Source organism: Halichoerus grypus, chromosome 1 (assembly GCF_964656455.1).
Source record: "Halichoerus grypus chromosome 1, mHalGry1.hap1.1, whole genome shotgun sequence".
Taxonomy (NCBI): Eukaryota; Metazoa; Chordata; class Mammalia; order Carnivora; family Phocidae; genus Halichoerus; species Halichoerus grypus.
The window spans coordinates 186,557,049-186,573,101 of NC_135712.1; the positions used below are offsets into that span (position 1 = coordinate 186,557,049).

Sequence of the window (16,053 nt, forward strand, 5' to 3'; positions counted from 1 at the left end):
AAACAAAATATTACTAATATAGTCAAAGGCTTCTTTCATTACATTTTCTTAAAACAGGTCTATTTGAATTGTAGAGAAACAGAAGGCATGTTATGGTGGGCATTTCGTTCGGTCCCTCATAATTACATAATCCATTGAGAATACATCTTAATATGAAGGTAACAAAGGTTTTGTCTACCACTCTGAGGGCAGAAGGCTTCCTGGCTCTGCAAATTACACCCTTCTTTTCCAGATCTTCCTCTCATCCTTGGGGCTTAATAAACACCCTGAGCCTCCTTCCACCCACACTATAGAACTGCAGCCTGGAACGCTGCAGTGTAAAGTTTTGATCCAATGACAATCTCTCAAGCCAAGACACATCCTAGTGGGACCTGGCTGAAAATGGCAAATCATCAAACAATAGGACTGAACTAGAATTTAGGTGCCATCCTGATCTGAGCTTTCTCTGTAAATCCCCTAAGCCCCCTTCTGACTTTTCAAAAAGCCCAATGTATAAGCTACTACTACAAAAACAACTTTGGCCTGGGAGATTAACCCAAAAAAGCATATTTTAGGGCTGGATTAGCCATGATCCCCATCTCTTGCTTTCAGGAATGAATATAAGTTATTAGGTATTGAAGTTGCCTGACAACTCCTTAATCACACTCATGCTTTTATCTGAGCTGGAGGATGGAAAGAAATACAAACCTAGGATTCAGGCTGAGTGTTTAAAGTAGTATAAATGCAGTGACGTTTGAGATGCTACTGGGCTCTGTGGTCTTTAGGTCCTGATGGGTGGACAACCATATTTACTGAGAACCCACAAAGCACACTTTACTTAGTGCTATCTGACGTATCAAAAGAAATGGAAAACTTTGTTAATCTTTTTTTTTAACCACAGAATTTCCAACTTGAAATATTCAGTTGGCATTTGAAAGTGTGCAATACCAGTGAAATCATTACTTTATAAATTTAACATCTCCACACCAATGAAAGGGATTTTCATTGTTATCAGAACAGTTTTTATTGATTTCTGTGTGACAAACTATTTTTGATCATTCAATGCAAATGTCCTGTAAACAACAAAGAATAGGACAGTGGTCAGATTTGTGAGCCCTGGGGAAGCTGGTCCCCTGTAAATCTATCTTTTGGGATATAAATTTCCATAAAGACGACCTCAAATACAATTATTGAGTGTGTCTATGCCTTGCTGAAAGTCCTGAAGGGCACCATACTTGGTTAAGAGGGATTGTAAATCTCCTGTGAAGATTTGCCTACTAATTAGTTTCTTTTTAGTAAACAACTGTTTCTTTGTAAAGGTACTTTAGATGATCATACCTCATTAGCGTTAGGTATGAGGTATTAGCCCTAGTGTGAGGTGGTAGCCCCTTTAGTCTGACACTTGCTTTTTAACATGTGTTATGTCCCTGTCTGAGTGCTAGGCACCACACGGGATGCAGCTATAAAAAAAGACATGTTCCTCAAAGTCAAATAAGTTACACTTTCATTGTTACATCCTAAATCAAGAATGCAAATGAGTATGATTCAGAAAGAGATATCCTGAACGCTATTAGAAATTCAAAAAACGAAGAGATAGATCCCATGGTTGAGGGCTTCAGAAAAACAAAAACCAACAACAACAACAAAAAACCAATTTAAGTTTGTCTATATGACATAGACTTTGCACAATGGGTAGGATACTGACAGGTGAGAATAAAAGGAAAAGACATTATAATTAGAATGAACAACATGAGCAAGATACAGAGATTTAAAGTGTGGGATATTTCTAGGAAAAAGTGAGTACTCCATTTTAATTACGTCACAAGATATCCACTGAGGAAAAATGGAAAATGGCAACATCAAGAGAACAACAGTAATAGAATAATATTGACAATGACCACAATAGCTAACATTTATTGAGCTGGCCATCATCTTCAGCTCTTTCTTTTTAATAACCATAGAATATGTGAGGAAATAAGCATTTTTATACATCATTTATATGCAATCTTTTGTTGGTGTCAATTTAATAGGAATCAGTAGACCAAAAAAAAAAAAAAAATACATACATTTAGGTGCACCAGTTCCACATAAAGAAATTTATTTTAAGGTAATGGTCATATAAGTGCAAAGAGATAGATGTGCAAGAATGCTTATTGTAGCATTTGTTTATAAAATCACAGATTTGGAATCATAATTGCATACCTGTAGGCAACGGAGTAAATAACTATGGGGATATTATCATTGTACTAAGAATTATAAAGAATATGCACTTAACTTCAAAGAACTTTCAAAATATATGGTAGAATGAAACAGAAGATCTGTTGATCAGTTCGTACAGAATAATCCCACTTGTAAAACAATTATATTTTCTATTTGTATATTAAACAGAAAACAGAAGTCTGGAGGGATATAAACAAAACCTCTAAAACAATTATATATGGATATTTTGTAGAAGTGGATAATTTGTTCATCTTTATTTTCTCCTCTTTCTGCCATAATCATGCATTATTTTCGTAAGTATAACATAAAACAATAAAGTATAAATACAATAATAGTAAAAAAACCCATGAACTTACGCTCTTAAACAGATAGATCCCACTCTACATGTTTCCCTGGAATCGTTGGTAGCTTATCTAAATGATCTCAGGGCTTCAGTGAGAGTTTGAATCTCTATCAGGGGGCAAAGGAGACCTTTATCTTAACAGCAGGGAACCTCAATCTATAGATTAGGTCAATTACATCCTTTTACATTCTTGAAATTCTGTGAGTTCTATAGCAGATGATGTAAAATTAGATGAGGGGGAAATGGTCACCAAATAATTTTGTTGGAATCTGAGAACTGGGAATAATTTTAAAGGATAAGAGAAGAACCAAAAACTTTCAGACTGGGGAGAAAACTGGAAACCACAGCAGATAAAATATGGAAGGACACAAAGATGTTCTTTGTTTCAAATAGATTATTTTTATTTCATTCCTACCACAACTGGATGAACTAGGTACTGTTATACCAGTCTTATAGATAAGAAAAGTGAAGCCCAGATTCTCTAACTTTCCAAAGATTACCCAGTAGTAAGCAGTGGAACTTGCATACAAGACAAGCAGGTAGAAATTACAGATAAAGATTTCAGTGCAGCATAGGGAAGAACAAGCATGAAATACTTGTATGTAGTGAGTTCAACACATTTGGAAGCAAGCAAGTACAGCTTAGATACCTATTTTTTTTGCATTTTTTTTTATTATGTATGTTAATCACCATACATTACATCATTAGTTTTTGATGTAGTGTTCCATGATTCATTATTTGCATATAACACCCAGTGCTCCGTGCAGAACATGCCCTCTTTAATACCTATCACCAGACTAACCCATCCTCCCACCCCCCTCCCCTCTAGAACCCTCAGTTTGTTTTTCAGAGTCCATCGTCTCTCATGGTTCATCTCCTCCTCCGATTTCCCTCCCTTCATTCTTCCCCACCTTAGATACCTATTAAGCAGTGATTCAGAAGAGACACTACCACTGCTTTTGGTTATACTACTTGAGCATAGAGTACCTTATAATCCTGAGAATTCTGTCATTTAGCCTTCTTGCCAAGAATGAAATTAGGTCTCCTCTTAACATTCAGATGAAAAAGGTTCAGAAACTCCCTTAGGGGCCTGAGATTCTAAGAATTGACAAAAGAACATTTTTTGCATGTTTCTCCTTAATTCCTGCTACTATAATGTTCTTTCTCTTTTTTTTTCTTTTTACTCTCCCCATTGTCCCTTGTCCAGATCACCTTATTCCAGATCTGCTTCCCTTCCTTCCCTCCCACAGTTCTGTCTAACGCTCTATAGGACGCACATCCTAGGATGACTCCATTTCCCTTTTCAGTACTCTTTAGACACTTTCAATCAATACATAGCAGTAAGGATGCAGGAAAGAGCATACAATGGGAGAAATAATGTCATAAAATACTGTTAGAACAGCATTCAGAGCTCCTTTGTTCGCAGAACTCAAAGGCACATTCTGTTATTTTTCTCTCAGCCTGTGTCCTGGAAGTCATTCTGCATTAGAGTAGGAATAGTGATCAAGGCCTGCTGTGATCTTAAGCAGTTAAAAAAAAAGACAAAAGATAACTCGGAGCAGTAAGGAAGCATAGTGACACAAAACCGACTCTCAGATCTTCTCTATGGAAACAAGAGTTCCGGGTGGTTCTTGCTCCATTCACCCATTCATTCATGTATTCATCATGTCTCGCCTGACCATCTATCATGCATGTAACAGATTCCAAGTAAGAGTTGGAAGAACAAAGCTGAACAGAGAGGTTGTAGGAGTAAAATGGCCCCTAGCAATAAGTTAATGGATAAATAAATCTCACAAGAAAAATTGACATTTGTGACCACAGTCGTAACACGAATTAATTCAATCCTTCTATCTCTGCAAGGGAAGTCTTATGAATCCCTGTTTACAGATGAATTAAGTGAGATTCAAAGAGGCTAAAAAAATGCCCTCAAGGTCACATAGCGCAGGAGTGGAAGGGCCTGGATTGAGATGAAATGAAAGAGAACGCATCTCTACACTTTAGGGAAATTAATTTTTTTCACCACTTCCAAGAGATAAATTCCAACAATAATTCTCCATGTTTGATGCCTTTAGAAAGCAGAAAGGCAAGATGAGAAATAAGGACAGGATGGGGAGTCAAAGAAAAAGAGGGAAGAACATGAACCATTGCTGGTTTTCCTTCTCTTCACCCTCTCCAACACATGCAGCTCCATGTGTCTGGCTAGCATACATCATGCTCATGACCTCTCCCACTCATCACACATTTTTTTCCTCATCCTGGAATATCTTTTCCTGATATTCCTATGTCTTGCTAATGGAGGCAAATCTGAATTGAAGCTCCGATTTTAGTTAAATCCGTACTTAGACTATCCCTGATTGTTTTAGTTTATACTGATGCAATTTTTCTGAACCAATATTCTAACAGATTCTATTAAATCCTACCATTCCAATGACCTTGAAGTTATACACAAACCCAGTTTGTCTCAACAACTCAACCTTAATAACCCAGACAATAGAAACCTTGGTTTCCATGTCTTCAATTATTTCCTGTTTCATAGCACTCTTGGGCATAGAATTTTTTTTTCTAAGTCTCCACTGAGAGAAAGATATGATTAATAACAGTTGGCAAAAATTGGTAGTGGAATGTAAGTGGAAGCCATGTGGCAGCTCAATAGATCTGGCCACAATGTAGCATTCTTATGGGGTAGTTTCAGGCTTGTTCAATCAAAGCCATCTCCAGGAGGTTCTCAATAGGACGGGTAGAGCCTCCAACCTGGAGGAAGCTTGACTGACAGCAGGAATGGGAAACAATCCAAGCCACTGTTGATATCATCACTGAGCTCTGTCAGATACAGCCTATTAAGCTATAGTGGGGACTGCAGCCTTAGCCAAAGGAGGTAGAGCCAAACAACACAGAGAAGAGGCCACTTTACAGCTGATAACATTTCTCACCAGGTGTTTGTTTTTGTTGTTGTGTTTAAATAACCCAGAGAATCCCAAATTTGGAGGAGTTTGTATTTGGGAGCGTGGAAGAAAATATTGATGGCCTGGGCCATAGAAAATGCTGAATTGGATAATTGGATTTTTTAAAATTTATTTGAGAGAGAAAGAGAGAGAAAGAGAAAGAACTAGCAGTGGGGAGGGTCAGAGGGAGAGAGAGAGAGAGAAAGAAGCAAATTCCCTGCTGAGCAGGGATCCCGACACGGGGCTCGATCCCAGGACTCCAGAGATCATGACCTGAGCTGAAGGCAGATGCTTAACTGACTGAACCACCCAGGCATCCCAGGATAATAGTTTTAAATACAGAAAGAATCTTTTCTCAGTTTTTTGTGATAATCACAATATAACAGCTACTGATAAGACACACTATTAAGCTTAATTTACATTATTAATATTCTCTCTGTAACTTTCTTAATTTTAGACAATCCTCAAAACAATAAATCAAGCCCTGATTATTAGTGTTTGGCAATTCTATGGTGTACATTCTCCCACCATGACCTGTTTCAAGTTACCACTGAAGGTAGAGTTTTGAAGAGATACGCTGTAACCCACAGAGACAATAGATGTAATGCAGTGGAGTAATTAGGAAGCTAAGTTTTAAGTACTTATTACCTTTGTGTTCAATAGAATTTATTTAATTATAAGTTTATATGATTTACATTTTAATAATGGCTGTGTCAAACAACCAGCTTGAAATATTTCTGAAAATTAAACAATTAGCCCTTGCAAACGAGGACAAGCAGACTTCACACCTATCCCCTCTTGCACTAGTTACTTTCTATTTCATTATGTTGAGATCATTTTCATGGTACTACTTATGAAAATCTAATATTAGAGGATCTACTGTATATTTTATTGTCTATTTCCCACATATCTATAGAATAGACAGTCATGAGAATAGCAACCTTGCCGTTTTTGTATTGTACCACCAACACCTGCAACAGCCCTGGCCCCATGGTACAAGCTCAATAGAAATCTACCAGAGACTGAATGAATTCAGGATATAAAATACCTGCCAATTAATGTGCAAAAGATAAATCAACTAATAGAACCTGGTCTAAGGCAATGGCGGGCGTTTCAGATAAAGAAATTCATAAAGCCAATACACATAGAAGATAATCAACCTCAGCTGAAAATGAAGACGATGTCTTTGTTATCATTACTACGCACTCTGCTCCTACCCTGCCCACAGCTGGGGACCGTTTCTCACCACACCTCCCCATTTGAAGATGAAGCTAATTTTGAAAGAGTGATCTTCAAATGTAGCTGATATAATGTGGCTCTGATACTGGCAATTCAAGGGTTTCTCTTTGAAAAGCACAGTGTTAACCAATAAGGTATTCTTCACCTTGGCTGAGCATAAGCATTAACTGGGGCAGGGTGGGGGGAAGGGGGGTCTGGGAGGGTATTAACAACAAGATATTTGACCACCACTGCTTCTCCTTATGTACATTAATTGAAGATTTTTTTCCTGAGCTTTTTAAGGATTAATTTTTTTATGTGAATCTTTGCTGCCCAGTGAAACCTAAGGTCTAACATATAACATGTAAGTAAACAGGCCTAGTTCACAACACTTCCTTTTATCTCCATATGTATAAATTACTTATCTGAAGATTAAGTTTACTGAGCTTGAGAATTATAAAACCTTGTGTCTTAAAAATATATTTCAGGGGCTTCTGGTTGACTCAGTCGGTAGAACATGCAGCTCTTGATCTCAAGGTCGTGAGTTCAAGTGACACGTTGGGCATAGAGCCTACTTCACATATATATATATATACATATATATGTGTATATGTATATATATATATATGACCTGATCTTTTCCATTGTGTCTTTTGAAATATGTTTACACATCTAACACACAGATATGTATGCCTTTAGCTTTGTACAGACAGTTGACTGTGGTTATTGTAAGCATGAACGGCTAGCTGCCCCTAGCCAGCTGTGTGACCTTGAACAGATTCCCTAACCCCTCATGCCTCAGTTTCCCCACAGGGTTGTTGTGAGGATTAAGTGAGTCTATACATGTATAGTCCTTAGAACAACCTGGAAGGTCATGAGTCCTCTGTAAGTATTGCTGTTATATTATTAACCATCAGGATAGCTGCAGCTCCAGAAATGTATATCCTTAGAGGGGAAGAAAAGGCCAGTACTGAAAAAGAAAAACCAACTGACGATTTTAAGAATTGCATCAATCCCTATCAGCATCTGTACTAGCCAGCCATTGCTAGCTTGCTAATAACTGCAATTTAGCCTTTGCAAAAATCACCTGATGTGTTGCATTGGTTCTCAGCAACTCTGCAAAATAATAAGATCCTCTTCAAGACCCAATGAGATGAACTTCAGGTGATTTCTTATTATTCTGGAACCAGTAAGGAAAATTTCAAGTGGCAGCCAGCACCATCTTTCAAATGACTTTTCAGAAATGGGGGAAGTTGTACCATTTTCACTTCAAATCATTCACCAGGGAAGTGAAGCAGATTCTAAAAGGGAACTAGGTCACCAGGAGAAAAATTCTAAAGGCCATTTATATGACACTGCCATGATGATCTTGGAGACAATTGATCAAATTGTCCCATATTCCCCCCAAAGCTTGAGGTTTTTGATAATTCAGTTTAAGTAAAGTGAAATACCAGTATGGTTTATTCTAAATAACATTGCTTGGCTTCACATAGGTTTTGTACTTTATAAAAATGAGATCATATTGGATATATTTCTGCTATTTTGGGCTTTTATTTTATTTTATTTTATTTTATTTTTTTGCCCAAAATTATGCTGTGAGAGTCATCCTTGTCAATTCATAGAACTATAATTTATTTCATTTCTGTCTATTTTGCCTTGGTATGAATTGGCTGAAACTTATTGATATTTTATTTTTGGTGGGCATTTGTGCTTTGTTTAATTCTTTGTTACTACAAGCAATAGTTGTATAATCTTTCTTGTATATACACATGTGTTAAAATTGTAAAGAAAGTAGGAGAATGATAAACAGAAGATTCAGGATAGTGGTTCCTCTCAGAGGTGAGGGAGGGAAATGAGCATCAGAGAGAGGGTTGCAGGGTCATCAAAGGTATGATAATATTTGACTTTCTTAAGGTGGGGTATAAATTGTGTGTGTGTCTATATACATACATACATATATAGAGATCCATGCATTTTATTATATATATGCATATATACATATACACACACACAGTTAAATTTTTTTTAATTTGAGATAATTTTGAAATAATCTACACAGTATTTTAAGAACTAGTAGAGATCCCTTATATCCTTCCCCAATCTTCCCCCAGTGGTAACATCTTATGTGACTGTAGTATAATATGACAACCATGTAATTGGTATTGGTACAATCTATAGACTTGATTCATATTTCACCAGTTTTGTGTACATTCATTTATGTGTGTATGTATATTTACTTCAATGCAATTCAATCACAAGCGTAGATTCATATAACTATGACCACAGTCAAGATATAGAACAGTTCCCTCATAAAGGTCCCTCATGCCATGTTTTTATAGCCATAACCACCTCCTTTCCTTCCCTTCTTCCTAACCCCTGGAAGCCACTAATATGTTCTCCATCTCTACAATTCTGTCATTTCAGGAGTGATATAAATATTAATAAAACAGTATATAACCTTTTGAATCAGGCTTTTCAAACTCAGCAAGTTTAAAGTTGTACCCAAGTTGTGTGTATCAATAGTCAATTCCTTTTCATTGCTGAGTAGTAGTCTGTACATGTACTTTTAAATTGTGCCATTATAAAAAAAAGAAAATGTAATGGTTTCATTAGATGGTAGAGTTTAAAGGTTGAGATAAAACAATGAGAGAGAAGATTTTCAACCGACCCTTGCTTTTTAAATGACACATTTTGAAGCAAGAAAAGGAATGTATAATTGGCTGCTTCGGGATGTGTGGACTCGGAAGAACTATATGTGACCTCAGGAGTCCAACTTTGAGATTTTGATTTCTGTTAATATATGATCAAATCATTACAACTAAGAATTTTCCATTACTGTAATCAGAGGAAAACATAGATTCCCAAAGAATGTTAACTGTTGTTTAGACTGAGTTCACTGCATGGGACATACTCAAGGAGGGTGGGCTGGTAAAATATGTGGGCTAGTAATTCTAACACAATTTGGAAATCTTGATGTTTAAGCCAAAGGGAAACAAGTTCTATGAGGCTTCTGTCCTCCCATCATTTTTACTCATTTTTTCATGTAAGAATTTATCTATTCATTCATTCAACAAACATGTTTAAATGCCAACTGTATGCCAGCACTAGGATCTAGTTCCTGCCATAAAAAATCAAATGGCCTAAAAAAAAAGAGAAAGACCAAAATAATTGCAATTCCCTCTTACTAGTCATATACTCTTACCAACCCCGATATTTCTCTCCAGTTCAGATGAGAATATGGAGGCACAAAGAAAGGAAGCAATTTATATAGGGTCACATAGATGGAAATCATGGGTCATTGAAAATATCAATGTGGGGCACCTGGGTAGCTCAGCCAGGTAAGCATCTGATTCTTGATTTGGGTTCAGGTCATGATCTCAGGGTTGTGAGATCGAGTCCTGCATTGAGCTACACGCTGGGTGTGGAGCCTGTTTGAGATTCTCTCTCTCCCTCTCCCTCTGCCCCTACCTAAATAAATAAATAAATAAATAATAAAGTATCAATGCAATGTAATAACCTCAGTGATAAATTTCCATACAGAAGTAATTCTGGAGATGGGGTCTTCAGACCCAGGCATCAAGCCTTTAGGCACTTTTTTCTTTTTACCAACTTCAGAAAGTTTACTTATGACTCTACCATATTTTTTTCTTAAATATATTGTTATATTTTGTGTTATTATGGTTAAAATTGCACCGAACTATTCATTGTTAACGATGAATAAATTTTTTAAACTATTACTTTGTAGGCATTTCTGAAAACTGAATTCCTGAGAAAGGAGCCTTCTCTATTTAGCTTCCCAGAAGATTCCCATGAACTTAAGTTTGGGCACCATTCTAGAGAGTTTCTGTCAACTATTCCATTATTGGAAATTGATTTCCTTTCCCAGCATGTAGGGAAGTTAGCTCAGGTTATTCTTTTATCAGAAGGAAGTATTGAGCAAGCCAGTGTGAACCCTCAGAGACCTTCCTTTTTTTTTTTTTTTCTTCTGTTTTCTTTCTCTATCGTCTCTCAAAAATACGAGGAAGATGGCTTCCTTTCATTCCTTTGTTTTGGCATTGCATCGGTACAGCCCATTTCCCGAGGAAAAAAGAGGGCAGCAGACTGATAAAAAAGAAACCTTAACTGGGTTGCTTAGGGAAAGGTCTTCTGAGCCTCTGAGAGAGCAAGGCATGAAATCTCTGCCAACTGTTCGCTTCCCAGGTTCCTTTAGGAGCGTTGATCCAGAGTTCCAGCTGTCACCCTGCCCGGAACATCATGATCGGTCAAGAACACTCTAAGTCTAGCCAGACTGCCCACAGAAGAGGTTTGTGTTTTTTTGTTTTTTTTCTGGGGGGTGGGGTCATCACCTCTGAGCCTCATGGGTGGCACAGCCCCAGAGATAATGGTGCCTACATCAAGCCCATGCAGGCGGAGATTAAAGGACCCGGCCACCTGCTTCGTAATTCAGTCACTTGTAGAAGACAGACCACAGAGCAAGGAGGCTCACCTTACTTGGACTTACTTGGTCAGAATTCTCTCTCCCCAGGTCATACACTCTTTTACTAACACCACGATTTCTGTCAGGTTTCCAGATGAAAAAGTTAAGCCATAAAAAGTGTATGAAACTTACCCAGGGTCATTATAGATTTAAAATACCAGTGAATTAACACAAGGAGTTTGTTTGTTTATTTATTTATTTATTTTTCAGTAGGCTCCATGCCCAGCATAGAGCCCAATGCAGGTCTTGACTCTGAGATCAAGAACCGAGCTGAAATCAAGAGTCGGATGCTTACCCCACTAAGCCACCCAGGCGCCCCTAACACGAGGCGTTCAGAACCTGGAAATGTGAGCCAGAAAATGAAAGAAGCATCTAATCTGGCACCTTTAATTAATTAATTAGTGAGTTCATTTTTCTTTCTTTCTTTCTTTTTTTTAATTGAAGTATAGTTGACACACAGTGTTTGTTACAGTACTTTCAGGTACACAGCATGTGATTCCACAACTCTGCATGTTATGCTATGCTTACCACAATGGCACCTTTATTTTACAGATGAGAAAACGGCAGTCCAGACAGGCTAAGAATATTATCCAAGATCACATAGAGACAGAAACCTCTACTCTGGACAGCTATCACTTAGGCCACCAACTCTCAACTCTGGCTGCACATTAAAATTACCGGTGGGGAGGAGGGGAGCTTAAAATCCAAACAAACAAACAAAAACATAAGGACACGGATTCTCAGGATCCAGTACTAGGGATAGGATTCTGATTGGCTGGTGTGAAGGGAGGTCTGGGCCTCTGTGTTGTTGTTATTGTTGTTAAAGGTTTTATTTATTCATTTATTTGAGAGAGAGAGAGTTCAGGTAGAGAAATACTCAAAGGTCTAGCTCCTACAGTGTTTTGCTTGTTTGTGGTCAGAAAGCAACATCTGCCACCCAGATCCCTGGACTTTTCCCAGATATTCAGCAGACACTTATCCGGGGTTGGCCGGCTTCGCTGTGAGTAAACATGTGCTCTGGCTTCTTTTGTGCTGAATAATGGTTTCATAGGATCTAATTTCACAGGTAAAGTGCAGTATTGATCATTCTATTTTAGGATTTGGTACACAGATATTGGAGCAAGAATTGGTGAAATGCAACTTCAGGGAGAAATAATTCAGTTTCCCATGGAAATATTCTGCTTCTAAATTTGTAGGGAAATCAAATGTGTGAGTCAGGCAAGATTGTAATACCATTAGCTCTAAACTATTTAAATGACAAATAGGGTTATAAAGACAGGGTTAAATCTGGGACACTCACTCTTTAAGGGAGACTTCAGATGGGTGCTCCGCCTTGCAACAGAGCCCGGCAGATGGTAATTAATAGCATTTTCCCATAAGGTGGAATAAAATGAAAAAGATTTGTAAGTGCTTACCTCTTTACCCATGGAGAAGTGGTAAATAAAAATACCATTTATCTAATATTTCAAAGAGATGAAAATAAGTGTATTTTTGGATAGCAAAAATGTCAAAATTTTGCTTTAATCATTTTTTTGAAAATTCTTTAAAATATATTATCCATTTTCCCTACCATCTTATAAAAAGTGCACAGCTTTTTTGTGCTGATTTGGGGCTTAAATAATGGCAATTAGTTACAGGACTGTGTATAACGAAATAATACTCTCCAGCATTACTGACTTGTTTTTTCCCCTAAACTGAAACTAAGTGGCCCAGCCTACTGTTCTTTGAGTTCATCTATCTTTGCTGTTTCTCACAATCACTTCCCCTGATGCCTATGAGCTTATTTCTGGTGGTCTTGCCTTCTATTCTATTCTTCTTGCTTCGTCCCTCTGTTGAAGTCTGAGAATCTAGGTGACTAAGCTTGTTAGAACTGTTTTCAATATAAGAATAAACAGGTTCTGAGTGAAATAGTGGAGGATTCTTCTATGACTAAGGGAAAGAATCACATTGTCTTGATGACTTGTATTTTCACTCTTGAGAGTTCTTAGGCCCGAGGATAACATGATCAAATCAACGTTAGATTAGTGTGGTTTTACTGTATTTTGTAAGTAAAATTAATCTTGTTATCTACCCTGAAAATAATAAAATATCTAGGTCAAATTAATTATGCTTTTTAGTTTTATATTTGGCACCAAATTATAACCACAGAATACTCCTGAATTGGGAAGGCAGATATTCTTATTCCATGTTTTCAAAGAATGATATGATTGCTCAAATGGTTTACTGATTTTCCAAAAGCAAGCAAAGAGACTCAAACTTGGCTGTGTAGGTCATGGAAATTGAGGCCTCATCCCAGAAGAATTATATCAGAATCTCTAAACACTGCAGCCTAAGCATCAGCATTTTTTAAAAGCTGCACAGGTACCATTTTCAGTAGCAACAACATGTACCAAAGAGTAAAGAATAAATCTAACAAAAGATATGCAAGGCTCTTTACTACTGAACACTATAAAATTCTATACAAGAAAACTTAGGTAAGTATATCATGTACACGAGTAGGAAGAAGACAATATTCTAAAGTTGTCAATTCTCCCAAACTGATCGATATATTCAATGCAATCTGTATCAGAATCCCAGCAGGTTGGTTTTGGTATAAACTGACAGGTTAATGCTAATTAAAATGAAATGCAAAAAGCCATGTGTAATCAAGAGTATCTTGAAGAAGAACAAATCTGTAGGACTTACACTCAGATAGCAAGACCTATTATGAACCTATAATAATTAAGCCAGTGGTGGTATTAGTGCAAAGATGGAACAGAAAAGAGAGTCCAGAAACAGATGCAGACCTACATGGTCACCTGATTTATGACAATGGAAGGCTGTCACGAGTTGGGAAAGGTAAATAAAGCTGGGTCAACTGGACATCCAAATAGAAAAAAGAAATGTATCTTGACTCCTGTATCACATTACATGCAAATGATAATCCCAAGTGGATTGCATATCTAAATGAAGAAAACAGAAGAGTAAAACTTTCAGAAGAAAAAAGTAAGAAAATACATTTATGAACTTAGAGCAGGTAAAAATTTCATGAATTGACACTAAAAATACTAACTATAAAGAAAAAACTGATAAATCAGGCTACATTCAAGTTAAGAACTTCTGTCCATCAAAGCAAGGAGTTAAGAAAGTTTAAAAGAAAGCCCTAGAGTGGGGGAAGATAATAACAATACACAAATCCAACAGAGATTCATATCCAGTATGCATTAAGGACTCCCACAAATCAAGAAGAAAAAGACAGAAAATTCAATAGGAAATTGGGCATAAGACTAGAGCAGTAACTTTAAAACGGAGGTTATATAAATGATCAGTAAGTATAGAAAAAAGTACTCAACTTCATTAATTACCAGGGAAATGCACCTTAAACCACAAGGCAATATGACTACATACCCACCAAAATGGTGGAAATGACAGACACTCAATACCAAGTATAGATGAGGATATGGAGCAACTAGAACTCTTACACACTACGGGTGGGCATGGGTACCAGCATGACCACTTTGGACAACTGCTTGGCAATATCTACTAAAGCTGAACATACAAATGCCCTGTGATCTAGAAATTCCACTCCCAACAGAAATACGTCCCAACAGAAATTGCCCTATGTACACCAAAAGACATGTCCAGAAATGTTCACAACAGAGCTTAAAGCAGAACAGGAACCAATTATCCTTCAAGAGTGGAATTTTTATATTCACACAAAGGAACACTATAAATAGTGAGAATCAACATACTAACACTCCACACAGTATGGAGAAATCTCACACACAATATTGAGGGAAAGAAGCCAGACACTAAAGACTATATTCTGATTGTTCCAATTATATAAATGTCAAAAACAGCCCAAACTCATCTATAGAGTTTTTGTTTGTTTTATTTTTTGTATATAAAGGATTTATTTTAAATGTTTCATCTATAATGTCAGAACTCTGGAAAGTGTTCACCCTGTGTCAGGGCTAATTAATGCAAAGGGGCATAGAAGGAGCTTCTAAGATGTTAATAATGTTCTGTTTCTTGATGTGTATCCATGTGTATCCATCAAGCTGTACACTAATGATGTGGACACTTCTCTTTGCGCATGTAATATTCAGTAAAAATTAGAATAAATAGAAATCTCTCTGGGTGATTCTACTACGTAGCCAGAGTAGAAAACCACCTGTCTAGAGCTCATAACAGGTTTCCTCCCTTCTTCTCTTCGTTTCCTCCCTCCCTCTCTTCCTTCCCTCCCTAGACCCACCTACTCAAGTCTTCCTCTCCCTAACTCTGGCTCCAAAGTGTCAAGCACTGTCTGGGTACAAAAGATAAAGAGAGGAAGAAGCCATCATCTTGCCTTCAAGAAGCTAAATGTTTTCTCATCTATTAACTTCAGCCTGCCACCTGACAGTAAGATTCACCTGTCTACACTGCAGTTATTACAAGGTAAAGTTGTTACTAATTACAGCTGCCACAGATATCCTCATGACCCTCCTGAATAATTATAGTACTAGTACACAGGACATGACCACACCATGGGCAGACTCGATTGCAACAGGTATTAATTACATAGGATTGTATTGGGTACAATTTGACTCCAGGTGTAGCAGAGCATGTATAATAATGAACTGAATCACTGGTACCCACATGATGTTTCCGTTGTATCTGGCGCAAGGATCATTCCACAGCCAGTGGGATGGTCCTATTCCCAGTCAACACCACATACATGCTTTCCTGACCATAAATTTTGATAATCCTCATTTTCTTGCTCTGTCTTTTGCAAGCAGTGTGTGAAAATTAGACTCTCAACCCTTCTATTTGTTATTTCTTCTGCCTCTCTCAACACGCTCACTTTGAAATACACAAACAAACAAAAATAAGCAATGTTTCGCAGAATCTAGACT

At 37.3% G+C, this 16,053-nt stretch overlaps 1 long non-coding RNA gene across 1 annotated transcript in view; it reads left to right on the top strand.

Moving 5' to 3' along the window:
• Window positions 1-15,589, top strand: part of LOC118552496 (uncharacterized) — a 141,001-nt gene extending 125,412 nt beyond the window's left edge. Inside the window, exon 3 of the long non-coding RNA XR_013443785.1 lies at window positions 15,408-15,589. This is a non-coding gene — a long non-coding RNA (uncharacterized LOC118552496). The remainder of the gene's footprint in view (window positions 1-15,407) is intronic.
• The last annotated feature ends 464 nt before the right edge of the window (window positions 15,590-16,053 follow it).